The 22,643-nt window shown below is 42.4% G+C and overlaps 1 pseudogene across 1 annotated transcript; it reads right to left on the reverse strand.

Moving 5' to 3' along the window:
- Positions 1-2,256: 2,256 nt before the first annotated feature.
- On the reverse strand, positions 2,257-2,812 carry LOC309834706 (myelin protein zero-like protein 2; annotated as a pseudogene). The gene has a single exon. The product of its transcript is annotated as a myelin protein zero-like protein 2 (transcript).
- Positions 2,813-22,643: the final 19,831 nt, after the last annotated feature.

Raw genomic sequence — 22,643 nt, forward strand, 5'->3', positions numbered from 1 at the left:
ATTTTTATCAGTTTCTAAGTTACTGTGTAAGATTTAACTTAATGTACCAGTTAATGGTCTATCAGAAGATTATATTCTTCTGCCTGGAAGTCTTCATTAAGAAAAAGGAGATTTTTTGGGGGGGAACTTCCCTGGTGTGCAGTGGTTAAGACTCTGCACTCCCAATGCAGGGGATCCAGGTTCGATCCCCGGTCAGGGAACTAGATCTCACATGCATGCTGTAACTAAGAGCTTGCATGCCACAATTCTAAGGAGCCCATATGCCGCAACTAAGGAGGCTGCCTGCTGCAACTAAGACCCAGCGTAACCAAAATAAATATTTTTAAAAAAGGAAAAGGACTTCCCTGGTGGTGCAGTGGTTAAGAATCTGCCTGCCAGTGTAAGGGACATGGGTTCGAGCCCTGGTCCGGGAAGATCCCACATGCCACGGAGCAACTAAGTCCGTGTGCCACAACTACTGAGCTCTGCGCTCTACAGCCCGTAAGCCACAACTACTGAGCCCACGTGCCACAACTACTGAAGCCTGTGCGCCTAGAGCCTGTGCTCTGCAACAAGAGAAGCTACCACAATGAGAAGCCCGCGCACCGCAACGAAGAGTAGCCCCTGCTCACTGCAACTAGAGAAAGCCTGTGTGCAGCAACAAAGACCCAACACAGCCAAAATTAAATAAATAAAATAAATTGATTTAAAAAAAGGATATTTTTTGATGTTTTATAATACAATAATATCAAAACAAAACTCATTTTAAAAAAACTTGTTTTATTATGGAAAATTTCAAAACTACAGAAAAATAAAGAGAATAGTATAATTTTAAAAAAAGAGAGAGAACTGACCAACAAAGATGAAAATGCAGCAAATAAATGAAAAGTGATAATGCTGGGAGTGAAACTGGAATTGAGTATAAATGGAGTTACAGAAGAACTAGCTAAATGGGGGAATGTTGACACTGCCGCTGTTCAGGAGACTAGATCTGCAGCCAGAGGAACCTGTTGAAGGGGAACTGATCAACAGAAATGAGGAAAGACCCAACACAGTCAAAAATAAATAATAAATAAATAAATAAATATTTTAAAAAGTGGAAAGGATACAATGTTGCAAGCTGATCCAAATTTATAAAGGCGTATGACAGTTCACCAAGGCATTGAAAAAATGCTCGTTCTATTATTTGTAAATTATACAATGAAAAGAAGAAGCAAGCATTCTTCAGACTACTCTTGGAAAGTTTTTACAAATAAAACACTTTAGGGAATTCCTTGGCGGTCCAGTGGTTAGGACTCCGAGCTTCCACTGCAGGGGGCACGGTTTGATTCCTGGTCGTGGAATTAAGATCCTGCAGGCCACACGGAGTGCCCAAAAAAAAAAAAAAAAAAAAAAAAGTTAAAAAAACCCCACTTTAACGCAGACATAGAGAATGGACTTGAGGACATGGGGAGGGGGAAGGGTAAGCTGGGATGAAGTGAGAGAGGCATGGACATATATACAACTACCAAATGTAAAGTAGATAGCTAGTGGGAAGCAGCTGCATAGCACAGGGAGATCAGCTCGGTGCTTTGTGACCATCTAGAGGGGTGGGATAGGGAGGGTGGGAGGGAGACGTAAGAGGGATGGGATATGGGGGTATATGTATACATATAGCTGATTCACTTTGTTATACAGCAGAAACTAACACAACATTGTAAAGCTACAATAAAGATGTTAAAAAAAAACCCACGTTAATGCTTAAGTTTTCTAATAAGCTATAGAACACAAAATAAATATCATTTTTTGTATTGTTTTAATTTCCCAATACACTTTTTTTTTTGGTGTGGGGAGAATTAGCTCACCTTTTAATTGAGAGTGTGAGAAGGAAAGAGTAAACATGTTAACTTTAGCAGCAAGAATGCTGCTCTAAGGATTATGAAAGGCAAGTTGGCTTTTATCCCATTTGATGCCAATATATGTGTATACAAGTCATAATCCACAAGGAGTGTTTAAGGGCAAAAATGTAGCTTCTTAGCATACAAAAGCTAATGAGCATTTGAAAAATATTTGAACTTGGAAATTAAATAAAATCTTAGTAACAGGGCTGTGTGCGAGTCTGGTGATATCTGCTCAAGGACGGCCCTATGCTGGCACCAGAAGAACATTGCTTGTCTAGGTGTTTTTATACTGCAGAGCTGGTTGGAAGACAGGTTACAACTGGAAAAGCCAAAGAAAAGCTTCCATTAACTTCATCTTATTTTAGGGTTCTGGTTCTTGGAACGCTTCAGCTTCCGTCTAAGAATGTTGGTCTGTGTCTTCCAAACGGAGAATATTTTTCTTGATTGAGCTTTTCTTTTTCTTTTTATTTTATCTCCACCACTTTATGAGCTCTTTCAGCCCATCACTTTTTCCAGAAATCCTGGAAGAGGACCACCACAATTACTATTCTGACCATCTGTGCACAAGCTGAGCCGATGGCCAGAGCAAGGAAGTGGATCTCAGAGACACGTACAGTGTGCACGATGCTGAGCCAGATCTCCCCTATCAGCACATCAACATCACGTGGGTTCTTCACCTTGCAGGTTTATGTCCCACTGTCATCAAACTGCAGCTTACAGAGGATGATGGAGACATCATACCGGCTCGGGGTTCCCATCCCAGACCACCCGGTCCTTGAAACGCCCACTCATGGGTTTGAAGGGATCCACATCGTAGTCGAAAACAAAGTGCTCAGACACCCCCACCTCCAGGTCACTGTTAGTGCATCAGCCATAGGGGCAAAGCTGGAGAAAGTGCACAGAAGATAAAGAGAATTAAATTGTCCTGTTCTTGCGTTTAGAGAGTGTACCATAAAGCTCAGGGAATTTTATTCTCTTTTTTTGTTTGTTTGTTTGGTACGCGGGCCTCTCACTGTTGTGGCCTCTCCCGTTGCGGAGCACAGGCTCCGGACGCGCAGGCTCAGCGGCCATGGCTCACGGGCCCAGCCGCTCCGCAGCATGTGGGATCTTCGCGGACCGGGGCACGAACCCGTGTCCCCTGCATCGGCAGGCGGACTCTCAACCACTGCGCCACCAGGGAAGCCCAGGGATTTTTATTCTTAAGAATAAAAATTCTCGGGAGTTCCCTGGCAGTCCAGTGGTTAGGACTCCATTCTTTCACTGCCTAGGGCCTGGGTTCGATCCCTGATCCCTGGGAACTAAGATCCCACAAGCTGTGTGGCGCAGCCAAGGAAAAAAAAACGAATAAAGATTCTCAGGAGTCACATGTAACTAAAGACTCTGAGAATAGAAAATTTGATTAAATCACGTGGTAATCAAATACAAAGATTACTACAAAAACAATACAGCTCCAGTCAATCCTTGTCTAAAATATATTATCAAGCACCTGTGAGCAACCCTAAATTGTACTGAAAACCACAGTACACTTAGGCCCTAGAGGGAAAGTCAGAAGCAAACCTTGATAATGCTTCCTGTCACTCCTTCACCCTAAGATTTTGAATGTCTGTGCTCTTCATAAGTGAGACTTTATAAAAGCTGCTTTTAAATTTCAGACGTTGGATCACAGTAAATTCAGTGTGAAATAATCCACTGTGGGATAAAAGTTCACAGGGGTGACAAATGGAGTTAAGGGAGTCTCTGGTGCCTTCCTTCTGAGAAATACTACACCCACAGTTACAGTGGATGGCTAGCACCTCAGAAGGCTACACTTCCTCTGTATACAAGTGAAACTGCCTCAAGGAAACAGAAGCTTTTTTTCTGAAGTGATTAGTATGAGTACCACACCTAAGACTTAAATAACAGGTTCTAACCCCTCCAGGTGGAGTGAAGAAAGGCAGTGGCTTAGAGCAGGGACACAGCCCCAGGGCAACCCTTTCAGAGTGGTAGCTGAAGATAGTAGGATTTCTGGTTCTCTTTTCCCTTCATCTAAAGCTACACTGTGTGACAACGGGGCCATTTAGCCACATAGGCTTGTTGAACACTGGAAATGTGGCTAGTATGACTGAGGACCTGACTTTTTACTTTGTCAAGTACACAACATAACATTTACCATCTTAAACATTTCTAAGTTCAGTAGTGTTAAGTACATTTGGTATTGTGCAACCAATCTCCATAGTTCATTTTTATCTTGAAAACCTGAAACTCTCTGCTTATTAACAACTTCCCATTTCCTGCCTCCCCCCAGTGTCTGGCAGCATCACCATTCTAATTTCTGGCTCTATGAATCTGACTACTTTTGATACTTCATGTAAGTGGAATCACACAATACTTGTCTTTTTGTGACTGGCTTATTTCACGTAGCATAAGGTCCTCAAATTCATGTTCCAGAATTTCCTCCCTTTGTAAAAAGGCTGAGTAATATTCCCTTGTCTGTATATACCACATTTTGTTTATTCATTCATCTGGCAATGGACACTTGGGTTGCTTCCAACTTTTGACTATTGTAAATAATGCTGCTATGAACATTGGTGTACAACTATCTCTTGAGACTGTGCCTTCAATTCTTTCAGTTACATATCCAGAAAACAGAACTGCTGGATCATATGGTAATTCTTTTTAAATTTTTTCCACAGCAGCTGCAACATTTTACATTCCTATCAGCAACACACAGAGTTCCAATTTCTCCACATCCCTGCCTTAATGTGAATTTAAAACTCATAATTCAGTTATGGAAAAACTTTTAAGTATGTTTGGAAAAACATGGATATAGGAATCTGCTTTTTCAACTCTAAATTTTATGAAATCTAAATATACATTAAGTATTCCTAATAAAAATTAAAATTCCTGACTTAAAAAAATATATGGAGATGTGCTGTAGGTGGAAGACACACACCAGGCTTCAAAGAATAAAAAAAGAACATAAAATGTCTCATTGATAATGTTATATATTGACTACATACGAGATATTTTGGATATGTTGATCCAAATAAAACTATTAAAATTAATATTACCTGTGCTTTTACTTTTGTAAATGTGGCTACTAGAAAAAATTTAAATTACATTTGCAGCTCACATTATATTTCTATTGGACAGCACTGCTATAGAGGTAGCTACTACCACTCGTACCACATAATGAAAGGCATCAGATTCTGGAAGACAAGCTCCTTCTGCAGTCCAAATTGTTTTAAGTCAAGCAAGCCCTTTTTTTCTTTTTTTTTAAAATAAATTTATTTATTTACTTTTGGCTGCGCTGGGTTTTCGTTGCTGCGCGCGGGCTTTCCTTAGTTGCGGCGAGTGGGGGCTACTCTTCGTTGCGCTGCAGGGGCTTCTCATTGCAGTGGCTTCTCTTCTTGTAGCACATGGGCTTCAGTAGTTGTGGCACACGGGCTCAGTAGTTGTGGCTTGCAGGCTCTAGAGCTCAGGCTCAGTAGTCATGTCCCACAGTCTTAGTTGCTCCGCCCGCACCAGGGTTCGAACCCGTGTCCCCTGCATTGGTAGGCGGATTCTTAACCACTGCGCCACCAGGGAAGTCCTCAAGCAAGCCTTTTTCAACCTCTCTTCTGCCCTTGACATCTATATGTATCTTTCTTTTACTACAGGAGGATTACCTGAATGAAAATTTCTATCCACTGTTACTGTGAAAAGCTGGGCTATTATACTTAGTCCCTCAGTGACTATCTGGGGTCCAGGCTTGAGTATCCTATATTCTCTGTTTTGTTGGTGTATCATAGCCTGATGCCTTCCATTACAGTATCAATTAACTCCTGTGCCTGCGTCATGGCTGGGGGCTGTGTGACAACACCACACCACAGAAAGCTCAGGAGATGTGTCCATGTGTTTGCAGAGTCGAAAGAGGCATTTTCATTTCTTCTTCTTCGACTTGACAGTGCTTCCTTGACACAACTTCTCCTCCTGTATCTTTGTGATTCTTACCCACTTACAGCTTACTTCCACTCTGAAAGCAGTCAGGAATCTTACTTTTGTCTATGTGATGACAAAATAGTGGGGCAGGACCTAGACCAGGTGTGGTCACTTTCAGTGACTGTGGCTACAATCCCAGAGGGATGGAGGGGAGGGGAGGGGGGGCTATGGCGGGGCCCCAGGAAGGAACCCTGAAATGTCAGGTAGGGAAGATCCAGAAGCTGGAATTGAGGCAGAAGAGCTGTTGTGACTAGAGCTGTTGCTCTTGACTACACGTCTTCTCATTTCTGTTGCTCATACTGGGGTCACTCTAGATACAATAACCATCACCCCAGTTCAAAGCAAAAATAATCCTTCTCCCTAAAGGGTAAATTGGGCATAAGCTTTTTTTTTTTAATGTTTTTTAAAAAATTTATTTATTTGGCTATATCAGGTCTTAGTTGCGGCACATGGGCTCTTCATTGTGGCGTGAAGGCTCCAGAATGCACAGGCTTAGCTGCCTCACAGCTTGTGAGATCTTAGTTCCCCGACCAGGGATCAAACCTGTGTCCCCTGTATTGGAAGGTGGATTCTTAACCACTGGACCACCAGGGAAGTCCCTGGGCATAAGCTTTTTTTAAATAAAATTTTTATTTTGGAATAATTTTAAGTCTACAGATAAGTTGCAAAGATAGTACAGGGAGCTCCTGTATACCCTTTACTTTTTTTTCCCTGTATTTAATGTCTATATAACCATGTCACATTTGTCAAGACTAAGAAATTCACATTGGTATAATACTCTTAATTAACCTATAGACTTTAGTCTGATTTTACCGTTTATGTCCTTCTACCGTTCTAGAATCCAAACCACAATCCCACATGGCATTTAGCATACAAGCCTTTCATATACCAAGATCTTGCCCCATTTTATCATTCACATTAATGTTTGTTTTGATTTCTCGTTCGAGTATAGGCTCTAAAGTTTTGTATGGTTATGTATAATTCATAAATATAAATTTATTCATACTGGTGATGCCCACCAAAGACTACCGAAACATAGTTATGGTCAAACAATGAAGGGTTAACTGCTATAGTGAGGGAGACCTGACACTATGCGCAACCATGCATCTCAGGAAATGGGTGTTAAAGAGGGCTTATTATATAGTGCTTGGGCTTGTGTTAGGTGATTTGGGGGCAGGCCCAAGGAAACAGGGGTCTGCTCTGGTGCTGTCAGAAAGCGGGGCAATTCAGTGATTCGCTTAATAGTTTTTATCTGGAAAGCAAGAAAAATGGATCATCACTGAAGCAATAGTCATTCATGTTAGCTAGGGAAGGGATGTTTGGTCATCTTTTTGTGGTTGCAGTGTCCATCTGTTTAGGCACGATTAGTCTTATTTTCTTCATCTTCCATCTCGTCAGAGACCTCATCTGACATCAAAATTCCATGACGTCGCTTATGTGTATCAGGGCATTCAGGCCAGCTACCAACGGTGGCTCTGGGGGCTCCTTTACTTCTTAGAGCTGAACCTGATCATAATTAAGATGGAAAGCAAAAGGAGATTGCTTAGCAGTTTTTACTACAGGATATGACAACTGTTGGAAACTGACACTGCTAATTCGACACTGTACATGTGCTTAACAAATAACTCGTCGCCAAGGGCTGGAAAGTTCGATCTGTCTTTTTCAGAGCAGAAACACGGCTGGTTTGGATGTAGCAGGAACTCAAATGACACTGAACTGGCGTACGTGTTTCTTCCAGAAGTGAAGGTCTTAGTGGTGGCATCCTCTGCCCCAGCACTTTGTCTCTGAGGACCAGGCCTGAACCGAAAGCCCTGCGGACCTGAAGCAAGGATCACCAACCCCCTGGGGCCGCTACCAGTCCCTATCCTGTTAGGAACCCGGCCACACAGCAGGAGGTGAGCGGCAGGCAACGAAACTTCATCTGCTGCTCCCCATCGCTCACATTACCGCCTGAACCATCGCTGGAATTACTGCCAGAACCATCCCCCCCACCACTCGCATTACCGCCTGAAACTCCACCCCCCCAAAATTGTCTTAAACAGTCCCTGGTGCCAAAAAGGTTGGGGACCACTGGTCTGAAGGAACAAGCCGAGGGAGCCAGGCGAGGTCCCGTGACCCTGCGGAGCAGCGACCCAAGACCTGACAGCACAGCCTGCGGCCGCTCCTCAAGTTCTGCCTCTAGAGCCGCCATTAACGGTCTCCGCTGTTCCCGGTTCCCTCCCTCCTTCTCAACAGGAAATGAGTCTCATTTCCTTCTACCACGCTGGTCTTCAATCCAGGCGTCGTCTGGGCTCACTGTTTGGGGGACTCTCCCAGTCAGCAACTTTAGAAGCTCAGGCGTGCCTCACAAGCCCTTCCCTACCCCCGAGGAGGGATCACGTAGATCCTTCGCCTCCCGTCCCAGCAACGCCCGGCTCGGCAAGCCCCGGCCCCGCCCTGCGCCTGGCCGACCAATCCCCGGCTCCGCTCCGGACGCGTCACAATGGCGCCCTCGTGGCCCCGACCCCGGACGCCCTCCTCGGAGACCCCGCCCCGGCGCGGTCTTTGCGTCCTTCCGGCTCGCTTTCGGAAGTAGGATTGCGCCGCGTCTTCCTGGAGAAGAAGGTGGGGTTTGGCGAGAACCCGGAAGCGGGGCGGGGGCGCGGGTTCCTGGGGCTGTAGTTCCCTGATGCTTGGGCACAGGACCGACAGGGGGCAGAACACGCCGAGAGCCGAAGGGCTTTCGGAGGCGATGCATGCGCACGACGTGCGGGAGTTGTAGACTCCGGCCAGCCGAGCTCCTGACCACGCCCCTCGGAAGCCTCGCCCAGGGGTTTCCATGGTGATGTTAAACCAGCCTCAACTGCGACTGCAGAATTCGCCGCGTTTCACCCTCCTCTAGTTTCGCAGAGGGATAGGGACGACCGAGGTGCCGGATGTGGAGAAGAGCGGGAGCATGGAGACTCAGAACCCTAAGTGAAGGGTGGGACGGGGGCGGGACAGAAGGGGACGAGTTTGGGGAAAATCCCTTTTTTAGGGCAGGGATGTCTGGGAGTCCTGGACGGGTCCGCATCCTAGGACCCGGGGGTATGAGAGGTCTGCGCCAACATGTAGGGACACCTTTAAGGGTGTAAACGTGGTTGGAAGAAAGCTCTTTTTACTTTAGTTTGTTTTATTTCTTAAGGCAGTACATTCACATAGTTAAAGACTCACAAACTTGCAAAAGGCTTTATTACTCAGAAAATTTTCTCCTACCCATTTCCTGTACTCTGAGGAAATGTTTTCAAACCTTTGAATTTTTCTTCTCCAGAAGTTTTATTTCTTCCTTTTGTATCTGCATCTCTTCTCTGTATTTTTCCTTCATCAGCTTCACTAAATTTGAATACTTCAATCTGAAATATTTCCTGATTGATTTCCTTTGCCTCCTGGTCACACTTTGCTGCAGCATGTGTGTAGTCAGCCATTTGCTCTTCTCTTTTTCTAGTCATACCCTTGACTACATTTTGCACTGGTTCCTTTTTGACATCTCATTTTGGAATGAGCCTGAATTCAGCAGGTTGTGGGAGTGGGTCCAGGGCTTTGTCTCACGCTCTCACATTTTTCTTTATTATAAAGATTTGATTGTAGTTATGTTTTCCCACTTTAAAAATATGACATATACGAGATATATTGTAAAACATATCTCGAAGGTGTAAAGAATACAACTCAATCCGGGATCTGTGTATCCACCACTAATCTTAAGATGTAGTACTCTACCCGGTCCCCTTTCCCATTAGATCTGAACACTGCTCTTAGTGGTCATAAAGGGAGGAATAGTAGGAATGAAGCTGTCCTCACAGTGCTTGTAGTCTGCTATATAGCATGTGGGCTAGTTTCAAACAAGGTGTAATTCTCTTAGAACTTGTTTCCTCCTCCCCTGTAACATGGCATAATCTTAGGCTTAAAGGGAGGCTGTATGTGAAGCTTGGGCAGTTGGTACAGCGATTGCTGACTGGTATTTCTGTATTTGGGAGGGATTTATCAACGGCTTTCTTGACTCTTGATTGAAAGTGTTCCTTTTTCCTAAGATCTGTTACCAGTAAAGCTGCATTCATCTGTGACTGTGGATCTATAGAGTTGGGAGGGAAACTTTATGGGAAGACACAAGCTAAGAGATAATAGGCTCTTTTATGTGGAAACCTTGACCTTTTGTGGGTTTTTTTTTTGTTGTTGTTGTTAATGTTGGTACCTGGCATATAAGTGAACCAATAAAAGACTCCTGGATGTAAAAAACAAAGAAAGAAATAGAACTCCACCTTTTTTCTTATGACCCTTTGTGTGATCCCGATCATCACAGCTCCCCTCATCATTGTCTTGGATTTTATGTTTGTCAATTACTTGCTTTTCTTTATAATTTGATTAAAATTGTATCCCACAGAAAAATGTATTGAATAGTTTTGCATGTCTTTGGATTCTGTATATGTTGTTTTCATACTTTATGTTTTCTTCTGTGCCTTTCTTTAGTTAAGACCTTGTGTTAACCTTGTCTTTACTTAAGACCTTGTCTTAACCTTGTCTGTTGTCTTCACAGGAGTATTCCAAGACCAAGCGTAAAGCTCGAACCCATGTCCCCTGCATTGGCAGGTGGATGCTTAAACACTGCGCCACCAGGGAAGTCCCAATTTTTGCTGTTTTATAGTATTCCATTTAGTAAGTGGTCAACAACTTATTTCTCCAGTATTCTGTTAAGTGACTTATATGTAGGTTGTTTCCAGTTTTTGGTATTATAAACAGTGATGCTTTGAGTCAGCACATATCTTCTGGGGCACATGTGCCAGACTTAGTATTGGGTTCTATACATGTAATGCAATGTCATGTCATTGCATGAGGGATATTGCTCTACTGTTCTTTTTTTATGTTTTTGGGTTTGGTATAAGGGTGTACCTGACCTCATTAAATGAGTTGGGGCAGTGTTTCCTCCTCTTCCACTTTCTGAAAGATATTGTTTAAAGTTGGTTTTAATTCTTCTCTAAATATTTGGCATAACTTTTCAGCAAAACCATCTGGTCTAGAGATTTTGGGGAGAGTTTTTAAATTCAATTTTAAATTTATTATTTATTTATTTAAAAAATCTAAGTACAGTCACTATTATATGTTTACAGCTCATTTTTAAATGAATTTATTTATTTGTTTTTGGCTGTGCTGGGTCTTTGTTGCTGCATGCGGGCTTTCTCTGGTTGCAGCAAGCAGGGGCTACTCTTCGTTGTGGTGGGTGGGCTTCTCATTGTGGTGGCTTATTTTGTTGCGGAGCACGGGCTCTAGGCGCGTAGGCTTCAGTAGTTGTGGCACACAGGCTTCAGTGGTTGTGGCGCACAGGCTTAGTTGCTCCGTGGCATGTGGGATCTTCCCGGACCAGGGCTTGAACCCATGTCCCCTGCATTGGCAGGCAGATTCTTAACCACTGCGCCACCAGGGAAGTCTGCAAATTCAATTATTTTATAGTTATAGGGCTGTTCAAATTATCTATTTCATATTGGGGGAGCTGTGGTAGTAGCTTTTTGAGGAGTTGGTACATTTCATCTAAGTTGCCAAATTTATGTGAGTAGAGTTCTTTATAGTTTTCCCATATTACCCTTTGAGGTTGTTTTGCCAAAATTGGAGTATTTTCGGTCATTATTTGTTCGGATACTTTCCAGGACCACACTCTTTTTTTTCCCTCCTGGGATCCCATGATGTGAACGTTAGCTCTTTTGTTATAGTCCCACAGGTTCTGGAGGCGTTGTTCACTTTTGATGCTCTATTTTCTCTCTCATTCAGATTGGATAATTTCTATTGTTCTTTATTCAAGTTCTCTGACATTCCCCCCTCTGTTGGCTCCATTCTGCTTTTGAGCCCATCTAGTGAGTTTTTAATTTTGGTAATTACATTTTTCAGTTCTAGAATTTTTACTTGGGTCTTTAAATCTTCTGTTTCTTTGATGAGTTGTACCTTTTCACTTGTTTCAAACATGTTCATAATTGCTCATTGAAGCATTTTTGTGATGGCTGCTTTAAACTCCTTGTCAGATATTCCAAATATTAGTGTTCATGTCTTCTGGTTTCCTTTGTTTTTTTTTTTTTGTTTGTTTGTTTTTGCCACGCCACGTGGCTTGTGGTGTCTAGTTCCCTGATCAGGGATCAAACCCAGGCCCCCTGCAGTGGGAGTGTAGAGTCTTATCCACTGCACCACCAGGGAAGTCCCTGATGATTTTTTTTGATACTGGACACTTTCAGCATTTTCATGAGACTCTGGCTCTTACCCAAATCTGCTCTTTTTAGCAGGTTTTCTCTGACACCACACTGGCAAAGGAAAGGGAGATGCTACCTCATTACTGCCAGGTAGGGTGGAAGTTCAGGTTCTCCATTCGGCTTCTGTTGACTGTCTGGGGATGGGCAATGGGAGAGGTGCCTCATTCTAGGGAACTGGGGCGGCTGTCAGGTTCTCTACTGGACCTTCAATGACAGCAGCTTGGCTGGGAGGGTGAGATGTGTGTGTTGCAGTCTGGTGAGGGGAAGTCTAGGCTTCCTGTTGGGCCTTGGCTGACATGGGTGAGGGTGGCATCACACTTTTTTTCTGTGGAGCTTGGCTGGAGTAGGGTAGTTATTGTCTAAAAGTTTTGTCTTACAAGGCTGCCCCTTTCCTCATCCTTTGGCTCAGAAGAGCAGGCTTCTCTTAGCACCCATTGATGTTTTCATACTGCTGCCTTCTCAAACACCCAGTGTAGAATACATGAGGCAAAAAGAAAACCCAGGAGCCCAATGTCATGTCATTTCTTGGGCCCCAAGATCCCTTCTTGGTCTGCTGTTTTCTCTCCACCTTGTTATGTTTATTTATATAATATTCAGGATGTTTAGCTGTATTTAATGGGAGGAATATGAAGCACACCTTCTTTATCTTGTCCTGAACTGGAAGGTTTGCCTTCGGTTTTGAAAGGTATTTTTGCTCTCTCTGAAATTAGAGTCTGACAGTTTTTTCTTTCAGGACTTTAAAGATGTCATTCCACAGTCTTCTCTGTTGTATTGTTTCCAGTGAGAAATTTGATGTCATCCTTATATATGTTCTTTATTTAACATGTCTGTTTTTCTGGCTAAGATTTTTTTAAAATCTCTTGTTTTGAGCAATTTGATTCTGATGTTATTTGGTGTCTTTCTTTTGTGTTTCTTTAGGTTAGGGTTCATTGAGCTTCTTGGAACTGTAGGTTTATAGGTTTTTTTAAGTGTGGAAAGTTTTAGGCCATCGTTTTGTTACCGAACAGAGTTCGTGTGCCTGATGCACAGTGAGGCCAAACAAATCAAAATGTTGGCGTTTGGAGCAGGGAAAGGTTTATTGCAGGACCAAGCAAGGAGAATGGGTGGCTAATGCTCAAAAGCCCTGAACTTCCCTATGGTTTTAGGGGAGAAGTTTTTATAGGCAAAATTTGGGTGAGGGCTGCAGGGTGTGTGACTTTTTTGATTGGTTGGTGGTGAGGTAGCATAGCTGAAATTCAGTGTTTGTGCGATGGTACCGAACTGAATCTTGGAGACAGAGTTTTGGGCAAAGTACAAAAGAATAGCTTTATTGCTTTGCCAGGCAAAGGGGGCCACAGCAGGCTAATGCTCTCAAAACTGTGTGTCCAACCCAGAGGTGGTAGTGAGGAGTTTTATAGTAATGGTTCACAGAGGAGGGCGTGATCAGCTTGTGGACGTTCTTCTCATTGGTTGGTGGTGAGGTAATTGGGAGTCAGCATCATCAAACTTCTGGTTCCAACCCGTCTGGGGTCTACGTGCTTGTGGGCAGCATACCATTAACTTCTTCCACCTGGTGGGGGTTTTGGTATCTGCAAAACAGCTCAAAGATATTGTTACGTGTATCCCTTGATGGGGAACCAGGACCCTGCCCCAAGGCTGCACTATTGTTTCTTGACTGCTCCTCCTCTTGTCTGAATCCCCTCCCTTCCCTGATTAGCAGTTGTTTGAACCTGCCCTTTGGAACTCAGGGAAGGTCATGGAGGCTGAATGAAGCCTATTTCCTACAAATAAGAAATGGGGGACACAGAAAGACTTTTGTGCCTGGGAGCCCACAGAGTCCTGCTCAGTTACAAAACCAGGATCAGATTCCAGAACCAAGAGATTAGAGTAAAGAACATCATCCACCTGGAGTCTGAAGTTCATCCCCTGCCCCCTCAAGCTGCACCACATGGCTTGTGGGATCTTAGTTTCCCAATCGGGGATTGAATCCATGCCCCCTGCAGTGGAAGCAAGGAGGCCTAACCACTGGACCGCCAGGGAATTCCCCCAGAACCTGTCTTCAGCAAATTAAAATAAGAATCATCTGCAAAACACGTAAAATGCAAATTCCTGGGTGTCTCAGTAGGTCAACAAGAAGCTCAAATCATTCTGCTGCAAATGAAATATTGATTGTAATTTGAGAAATACCAATGAGACTATCAGAAAGACCAATTTAATGAAGAATCAGCAGGCTCCTAGGAGATATATTCTCTCGTTTTAGGACGGATTTTTTTTTTTTTTTTGGTGTGGACCATTTTTAAAGTCTTTATTGAATTTGTTACAATATTGCTTCTGTTTTTTGTTCTGTTTTTTTTGGCTCCAAGGCATGTGGGTTACTAGCTCCCTGACCAGGGATTGAACCTGCACTCCCTATGTTGGAAGCCGAAGTCTTCTACTGGACAGCCAAGGAAGTCCCTAGGACAGATCTTAATATATGAATGGAGATTGGGGTTATCTACCAGGAGTAGAGCCATACCAGATAGATCTTTAGCTAGTCCTATCTGAAAAAGTGGTTGTTGATCTGGTATAGTTGAGAGGGAAGGCTGGCAATTTCCCCCTTAGAACATTTGGCTTTTGTAGACACTTTGATTGTCATGACTACGGGCAGTACTATTGGTATTCAGTGGATAGAGCACAAGGTTGCTGCTAAACATACATTGTGCAGGATAGTCCCCCAAACAAAAAAATTATCTGGTCCCAAGTGTCAATTTTGCTGCTGTTGAGAAAGCCTACTCTAAATCCTGTGTTACCTGAAAACTGGGTTCTCCTCTTGGTGGGTGTTGAGCCAAAAGACACAACCAAGCCAAAGATCGGGAGAAGGAAGGATTTATTACTTGCAGCAAGTGAGGAGAACACCGGGGATCTTTCCCAAAGCACTGTCCCCCTAAACAGCAAAACTGGGAAAGTTTTAAGCTAAGGGTACATGCATATCCTTGAAGGGGCTTGAACAGGTGAATTCGGCATAGAATTGGGGCACAGGGTGAGAAAGTCCAAACTTTAGTTAATTGAAGTTGTGAAGGTCAGAAAAGGTCAACATCATCATCCCTCATGTTCCAGTTGATCTGGTGGTTGAGCTCTCAAGCGGGGTTTAAATTCAGCAAAGCAGTTCAAGAAAGTGCCTCAAGCTAATCTTTGTCATTGAAACAGAACTGGGAGTCTTTGCAACTGATTTACTATCTTTGCTATTGTTATCTCTCTTGCCTGATAACAGGTTGTTCTTTTGTTCCCTTAAATCATTATTACTGAGACCTGTTCAAGGGCAAGCATTGTGGCCAGGCTTAGATTCCAAAATGGCTTAGGCCAAAAATGGCTTCTCTTATGACAAGAAAGCCATGCCTAGTTCTTTTTCTCCTGGGATCCCCTACCCAATCTTCTTACACCTGGACTAAGAAAAGATCTTGGAATAAAGAGAAGAGTAATTGCTGGCAAGATTTAAGAGACATGGCTAAAGTAGTTCTAACTCATTTTCTTTGGGAGTTGCTACCATTAGCAATACCCACACCACCACCAAAAGAAATACTAAGCTTTGTGGCAAGAGAAGGATTAAGGGAAGAGTATACAATGGCCCAGGAAAGCCCCAGGAGCTCCTCTTACATCTGTGCTGTGAAGACTGATCCACGTTGATGACTATTTGCATGGTCTTGGAGGTCCTTGTAGAAAGCGACCAGCAAGGAGAGCTTGTATGTGTAAAGCACTTAGGTTTATGAAGCACTTATACATTCCTTAGCTGCTTTTCCTTGGGAGGTAACCAGAGTATATCAGTTTCTTGTGGCTGATGTAACAAATTACCACACTTGACAATTGAAAACGATAGAAATTTATTCTCTAATAGCACTGGGGGCTAGAAGTCTGAAATCAAGGGTTTGGTGGGGCTGCAATCCCTCTGAAATCTTTAGGGGAGAATCTGTTCCTTGCTTCTTCCAGCTTCCGGTGGCTGTCAGCATTTTTTGGCATGCAGTAGCAGTATCTCTCTCTGCTCTGTCTTCTTATCAACTTTACTTATGTGTATGTTTCAAAACTCCCTCTACCTTTCTCTCACCGGCAAACATGTGATTGCATTTATGGTCTACTCAGATAATTCAGGATAAGGTTCTCCTCTCCAGATCCTTAACTTAATCAAGTCTCTTGCCATGTAAGGTAATATTCATGGGCCCCAGGGATTAGGATGTGAACTCTTCCTTCAGAAGAGTACAATTCAGTCCACTACACAGGGCAACAGCGACCCCCATTTTACATTATTTTACTAGGTCACATGGCTAATTAATTGTGGAATTTGGCTTTAAGCCCAAATCTTAGTCCCATCTTTTATGACTATACTGTAAATCATAACAAGAAACAAGAGTGAGAAAAATAATAGCTAAGGCACAAAAGGAGAACAGAGGAGAAATAGAGAAGTAGAAAATAAAATTAAATTGCAGATATGAGATTTTGGACAGTAAGACAAAAGAAATACTGCTGTGAAAAAAGGCCAGTAGATGAGCCCAGGGGCAGTTGCCATTAATGAATAATTACTGCCCTCTGGGGGTTTTCTTTGTCACCACACCTGTGGGTTAATGTTTCAGGCCGGGAACTATCTACAGTGGAGATAATACTACCATTTACTTAGAACAGTGGCTCAGTGCCTTGCAAATAATAGCATTTCATCCTTGGAAGGCACCATAGGTACCAGCCATGGTTATCAGTTAACATTTTTGTGCTTAAGTTCCATAAGGACTGTTGATTTGATATTTTTATAAACCTTGAAAATAGTTATTTGCCAGATGACTAATACTCTCAAACAGTAAACTGTGTAGCTCTCATTTTTTCTACTCCTTGTGTACCGAGAGAGAATACTATTTTCATACTAGCTGTTATCAACTTTGGGTGCACTTTAGAATCACCTGGGGAACTTTAAAAACCATGATGTTCCTGCCCACCCCAGATCAATGAAAGAGCAACCTTTAGGAACAGGACCGAGAGAAGGGGTACTCAAATTTTTTCCTACTATTTTTTAATTTTCACATTCACATTTTAAAATTGATACCTAAAATTTTATAAGTTTAAAGAGTTGTAAAGTATTAAATTTCTGGCATATTGTAAATATTGACTTCAAAAGATAAAAGTCACATTACTTCTTTAAATAATAGGTTGTAATTACCATGGTGCAACATGTAATAAACTTCTTACCACTGGGAAATTTCCCATCATTCTTTTCCATTCCACTCCCTCCATAGAATTTTATCCTACTAATATTTTCATGCTTTAGTGTCTTTTATGACCGTCTCATAATTCTCTGGAGCAAAAATATGTATATAAATTTGGATTGAACTTTTAAGATTTCCTGTGTCCACAGGCTTTAAGTACTTAACGGTTCTGGATTGTGGGATCATTATAATACCTATTAAAACATAACTAATAAAAGCAGCATTAATATATTACAGTTTTAAAAAAATTTTATTGGAGTATAGTTGATTTACAATGTTGTTAGTTTCAGGTGTACAGCAAAGTGAATCAATTATACATGTACATATATCCATTCTTTTTTTAGATTCTTTTCCTATATAGGCCATTACAGAGTACTGAGTAGAGATCCCTGTGCTATATGGTGAGTCCTTATTAGTTATCTGTTTTATATATAGTAGTGTGTATATGTCAATCCTTATCCCCCAATTTATCCCTTCCCCCCGGTAACCATAAGTTTGTTTTCTACATCTGTGACTCTACTTCTGTTTTGTAAATAAGTTCATTTGTAGCCTTATTTTATTTTATTTATTTATTTTTTTGTGGTACACGGGCCTCTCACTGCTGTGGCCTCTCCCGTTGCGGAGCACTGGCTCCAGACGCGCAGGCTCAGCGGCCATGGCTCACAGGCCCAGCCGCTCCACGGCATGTGGGATCTTCCTGGACCAGGGCACGAACCCGTGTCCTCTGCATCGGCAGGCGGACTCTCAACCACTGCGCCACTAGGGAAGCCCTGTAGCCTTTTTTTAGATTCCACATATAAGCGATATCATATGATATTTGTCTTTCTCTGTCTGACTTATTTCACGCAGTATGACAATCTCTAGGTCCATTATATTACAGTTTTGAGGGGACAAAACCTAAATTTCCTTCACTAAGTGAGGGGATAGGGATTTACCTGGTGGTCCAGTGGTTAAGACATGGGATTTCACTGCTGTGGACCAGAGTTCGATCCCTGGTTGGGGAACTAAGATCCCACAAGCCATGCAGTGCGGCCAAAAAAAAAAAAAAAAAGGATAAAGTAAATATGGTATATTTATACAATGGAATGCACAGCAATAAAAAGGAATGAAATACTTATATATACATTAGTATGGATGAATTTGAAAAGCATCATGCTGAGTGAAAGAAGCCAGACAAAAGAATATATACTCTATGATACCGTTTCTATAAAAATCCTAGAAAATGCAAACCAAATCTATGGTGATAAAAAGCAGGCTTGTAGTTGCTTGGGGCTGGCAGTGGAGGGAAGCACGGATTGCAAAGGGTTATTGGAGAACTCTTAGGGATGATGGAAATGTTCTGGAACTTGAGTGTAGTGGTGAGGTCACAGGTGTAATCATTTATCAAAGTTCATCGAATTGTACAATTTAAATTATACATCAATAAGGTCGACGAAAATGTATTCCAAGTTGTTGTTTTTTTTAAATATTTATTTATTTATTTGGCTGTGCCAGGTCTTAGTTGCAGCACGCAAACTCTTAGTTGCAGCATGCGGGATCTAGTTCCCTGACCAGGGATGGAACCTGGGCCCCCTGCATTGGGAGTGTGGAGTCTTAGCCACTGGACCACCAGGGATGTCCCTGTTCTAAGTTTTAATAGACAGTAAACAGTACACTTTTATTGGAAATATGCAGAAGAATAAATCCCTACTCAGGAATTAAAAGAGACTAAAAGTCTCTCTTTATCTCTCTCTCTTTTTTTTTTTGGCTGTGCTGCGCTGCTTGCAGGATCTTAGTTCCCTGACCAGGGATTGAACCCGGGCCCTTGGCAGTGAGCGTGTGGAGTCCTAACCACTGGACCGCCAGGGAATTCCCAAAAGTCTCTCATTTTTGAACCAAAGCCTATTTTGAATAATAGGCTACTGTAGATTCACACCTTCCCCCACCTCCCCATTTCCCTATCTGATCTCATTTCCTGTTCTACCCCTAACTCACCTCATTCCACTCATGTCTCACCCATATATGCACATTTGTGGGGTGTGCTTCTCTTCCTTCCTTTAAGTCTTTTCTCAAATGTCATCTTTCCAGGGAAGCCCATTCTGAACACTCTCTGAACTGGTAGTTTCCATCCCTATACTCCCATCTTTTCTATCCCTTCTTATTTTTCTTTATTCTGTAGACATTAATTCCTTTAAGTACTATATAATTTACTCATTATGTTTAGTATTTATTGCCATTAGGATATAAACTCCATGAGGGCAGCAAACTTTCTTTTGTTCTCTTTTGTACCTAGAATTGTGCCTGGCCCATACTCAGCCCTTAGTAAGTGTTGAATAAAAGAATGGATGAAAGTAGACTTAAAATGGAAGGCTTTCAGGTTAATATATATTTGGGTCAATAGGATCTCTCCTTAAACATTTGAAACCCTTCTCGGGATTTCTGTGAGGGTACCCTGTCTGAAACAAAACCAAAACCAAACAACCTTCAGTTCGAAGAGGTTGACTTATTGTTTTTGAGATAAAACAAACAGGTTATATGGAATTCCATGGTGGTCCAATGGTTAGGACTCTGCGCTTCCATTGCCAGGGTCATGGGTTCGATCCCTGATTGGGGAATTCAGATCCCACAAGCTTCGAGGTGCGGCTAAAAACAAAACAAAACAAAAAACAAGCAGGTTATGAATACTATGGAATTCAGGAGTACTCAGTATAGCCATCTGATGAAGTAACACAGGGTCTTGGATTCTCCAAAGCTCAGTGCTCACTCTTCTTCCTCACAAGGAGAGTGCCAGACTTAGGAGGAAAAGTAAATTTGAGGGAAAGTAAATTTAGGATGGTTGTATAGGAGTGTTGAGGTACCCAACTTGAAGTAAAATACCATTACCTGGGGGAATAAAATTCGTACAGCCTTTAAATAGATGGTTCTTCATATAAACTGAAAGAGCAGACCAGATGTGAAGCAGAATAGGAGACATCTCTGAAGCAGGAGGGGTGCGGCCAAGGATGTTGAACTTCCTATGGGGCTTCTGTTACATTTCTTTTAAAAAAATTTTTTTTGGTATTGTAATTATTGGTTGGATTTTATTTTCCATCTTGATATTTGTTTTCTTTTTCTTTCTTTCTATTTTTTTTTTTTTTTTTGGCCACACCATGTAGCATGTGGGATCTTAGTTCCCCGACCAGGGTTCGAACCTGTGCCCCCTGTAGTAGAAGCATGGAGTCTTAACCACTGGACCGCCAGGGAAGATTACATTTCAGCTCTGTTACATTTCAGCTCCTTCCTTGTATAACATGAGAACTTTGTGCTTTCAGTCAGATCACTGAAACCTAGTTTCTCAGAGCCTTTAATATTTTCCAAAGCAGAGGAACCTCCACCTTTGACACAAAAGTGTCATAGCTTAGGTCGATTTCTATACTATATATGTTAAGCACCCAAAACCTGTACATGGACATAAAAAGTCAGAACTGGGTCAGGAGAAACTGGCCCAGCTGTGAGGTTATTGTCAGCATTTAAAGGGCCTGCTGAACTCTGGAATAGATCGAGTAGACAACAGTCTCTAGGAGGTCGGACCCATTAGCCCAATTAAGGGTGGGATGAAGATGAAATGTACAGTATTCAGAGGGAATGGAGACAACAGGCAATACTCAGAGACAAGTAGGAGCAACAGTTATGCCTCAGGAAGCCAGTTCCTAGGTTTCTAGGGCAAAGGCTGGGCTGCATGTCAAGAAGGGTGGGGTGCAAGCAAGGACCCCAGTTCCAGCAGAACTATCAAGACACAATGTAGTTGTAGGGACTGACCTGGAGCAGTGTGATATGTAGGGAAGATTCTTCTGAGAGCGCTGGGGAGGCCACTGAGCATTCAGATTTTGAGACCACTTAACTCTTGAATTAGATAGTATGGGGAGATTTCAGTTGAATATGGATTTCAATTAGGGTCAGAAGTCTAACTTTGACAGCGATACTGAGAGTCAAAATGGCGTTGTGAGAATAGCACTTATAGTCTTGTTTGAAGATTAAATTAGTTATAAAGCATTTAGAACAGTACCTTACGTAGTGAGCACTACTTATCAGGAAACGGGTCTTATGTAGAACAAAATTTTTGAAAATGCATTGTCTAAGTTCTCACTCATTTAGTATGTAACATTGTACTTTCCTGAATAAAATATAAATTTACGGGACTTCCCTGGCGGTCCAGTGATTAAGACTCTGCTCCCAATGCAGAGGGCATGGGTTTGATCTCTGATCGGGAAACTAAGATCCCACATGCCGCATGGCATGGCCAGAAAAAAAAAAAAAAAGTATCTAAATTTAAGAAGTTGATATTTTAAAAGTATTTATTTCATTTTTGGCTGCTTTGGGTCTTAGTTGTGGCACATGGGATCTTTGTTGCGGCACATGGGATCATCCTTATAGTGCACGGGCTTCTCTCTAGTTGTGGCCCGTGGGCTCCAGAGCGCACTGGCTCAGTAGTTGCAGCACATGGGCTCTCTAGTTGTGGTGCGCGGGCTCCAAAGTGCATGGACTCTGTAGTCGCAGCACATGGGCTTAGTTGCCCTGCAGCATGTGGGATCTTAGTTCCCTGACCAGAGATGAAACCCGTGTCCCCTGCATTGGAAGGCAGATTCTTAACTACTGGACCACTAGGGAAGTCCCCAGAACTAGATTGAGTAATTTGAACTTTTAAAATTGTAAGCGAGGGCTTCCCTGGTGGTACAGTGGTTAAAAATCCGCCTGCTAATGCAGGGGACCACGGGTGCGAGCCCTGGTCCGGGAAGATCCCACATGCAGCAGAGCAACTAAGCCTGTGCGCCCCAGCTACTGAGCCTGTGCTCTGGAGCCCGCGAGCCACAGCTAATGAGTTCGCGTGCCACAACTACTGAAGCCCGTGCGCCTAGAGCCCGTGCTCCGCAACAAGAGAAGCCACCGCAATGAGAAGCCCACGCATCATAACGAAGAATAGCCCCGGCTTGCCACAATTAGAGAAAGCAGCAACGAAGACCCAACGCAGCCAAAACTAAAATAAATAAAAATTTTAAATTGTAAGTGAAACTGTGAATCTTGATGGATTTGAAAAATATTACACGGCTGATGAAAAGAATGATGAGAGTGGTATAAGAAAAACGTATAAATGTTGCATATGTATTTACACTTCTATTTTATCTGAATCACATCTAAAAATAACAAAAGAAGTTAAGTAAAAAACAAATGGCAAAGGACAACTAATGAAGGAATAGATTTAAAGAAAAGAAATAAAGGTAATCGACAAAACAATGAAGCTACGATACTCATGCATTATGCGCGTGAACTACAGTATGTATAATACGTAGAAGTGTATGAATGATCATTTAAGGGAATATCTATCTCATGTTGTTCACTGAGAAGAAAAGTGTCATCATCTA

The sequence above is a fragment of the Grampus griseus genome (genome assembly GCF_964374135.1).
Source record: "Grampus griseus genome assembly, chromosome: 16".
NCBI classification, from domain to species: Eukaryota; Metazoa; Chordata; class Mammalia; order Artiodactyla; family Delphinidae; genus Grampus; species Grampus griseus.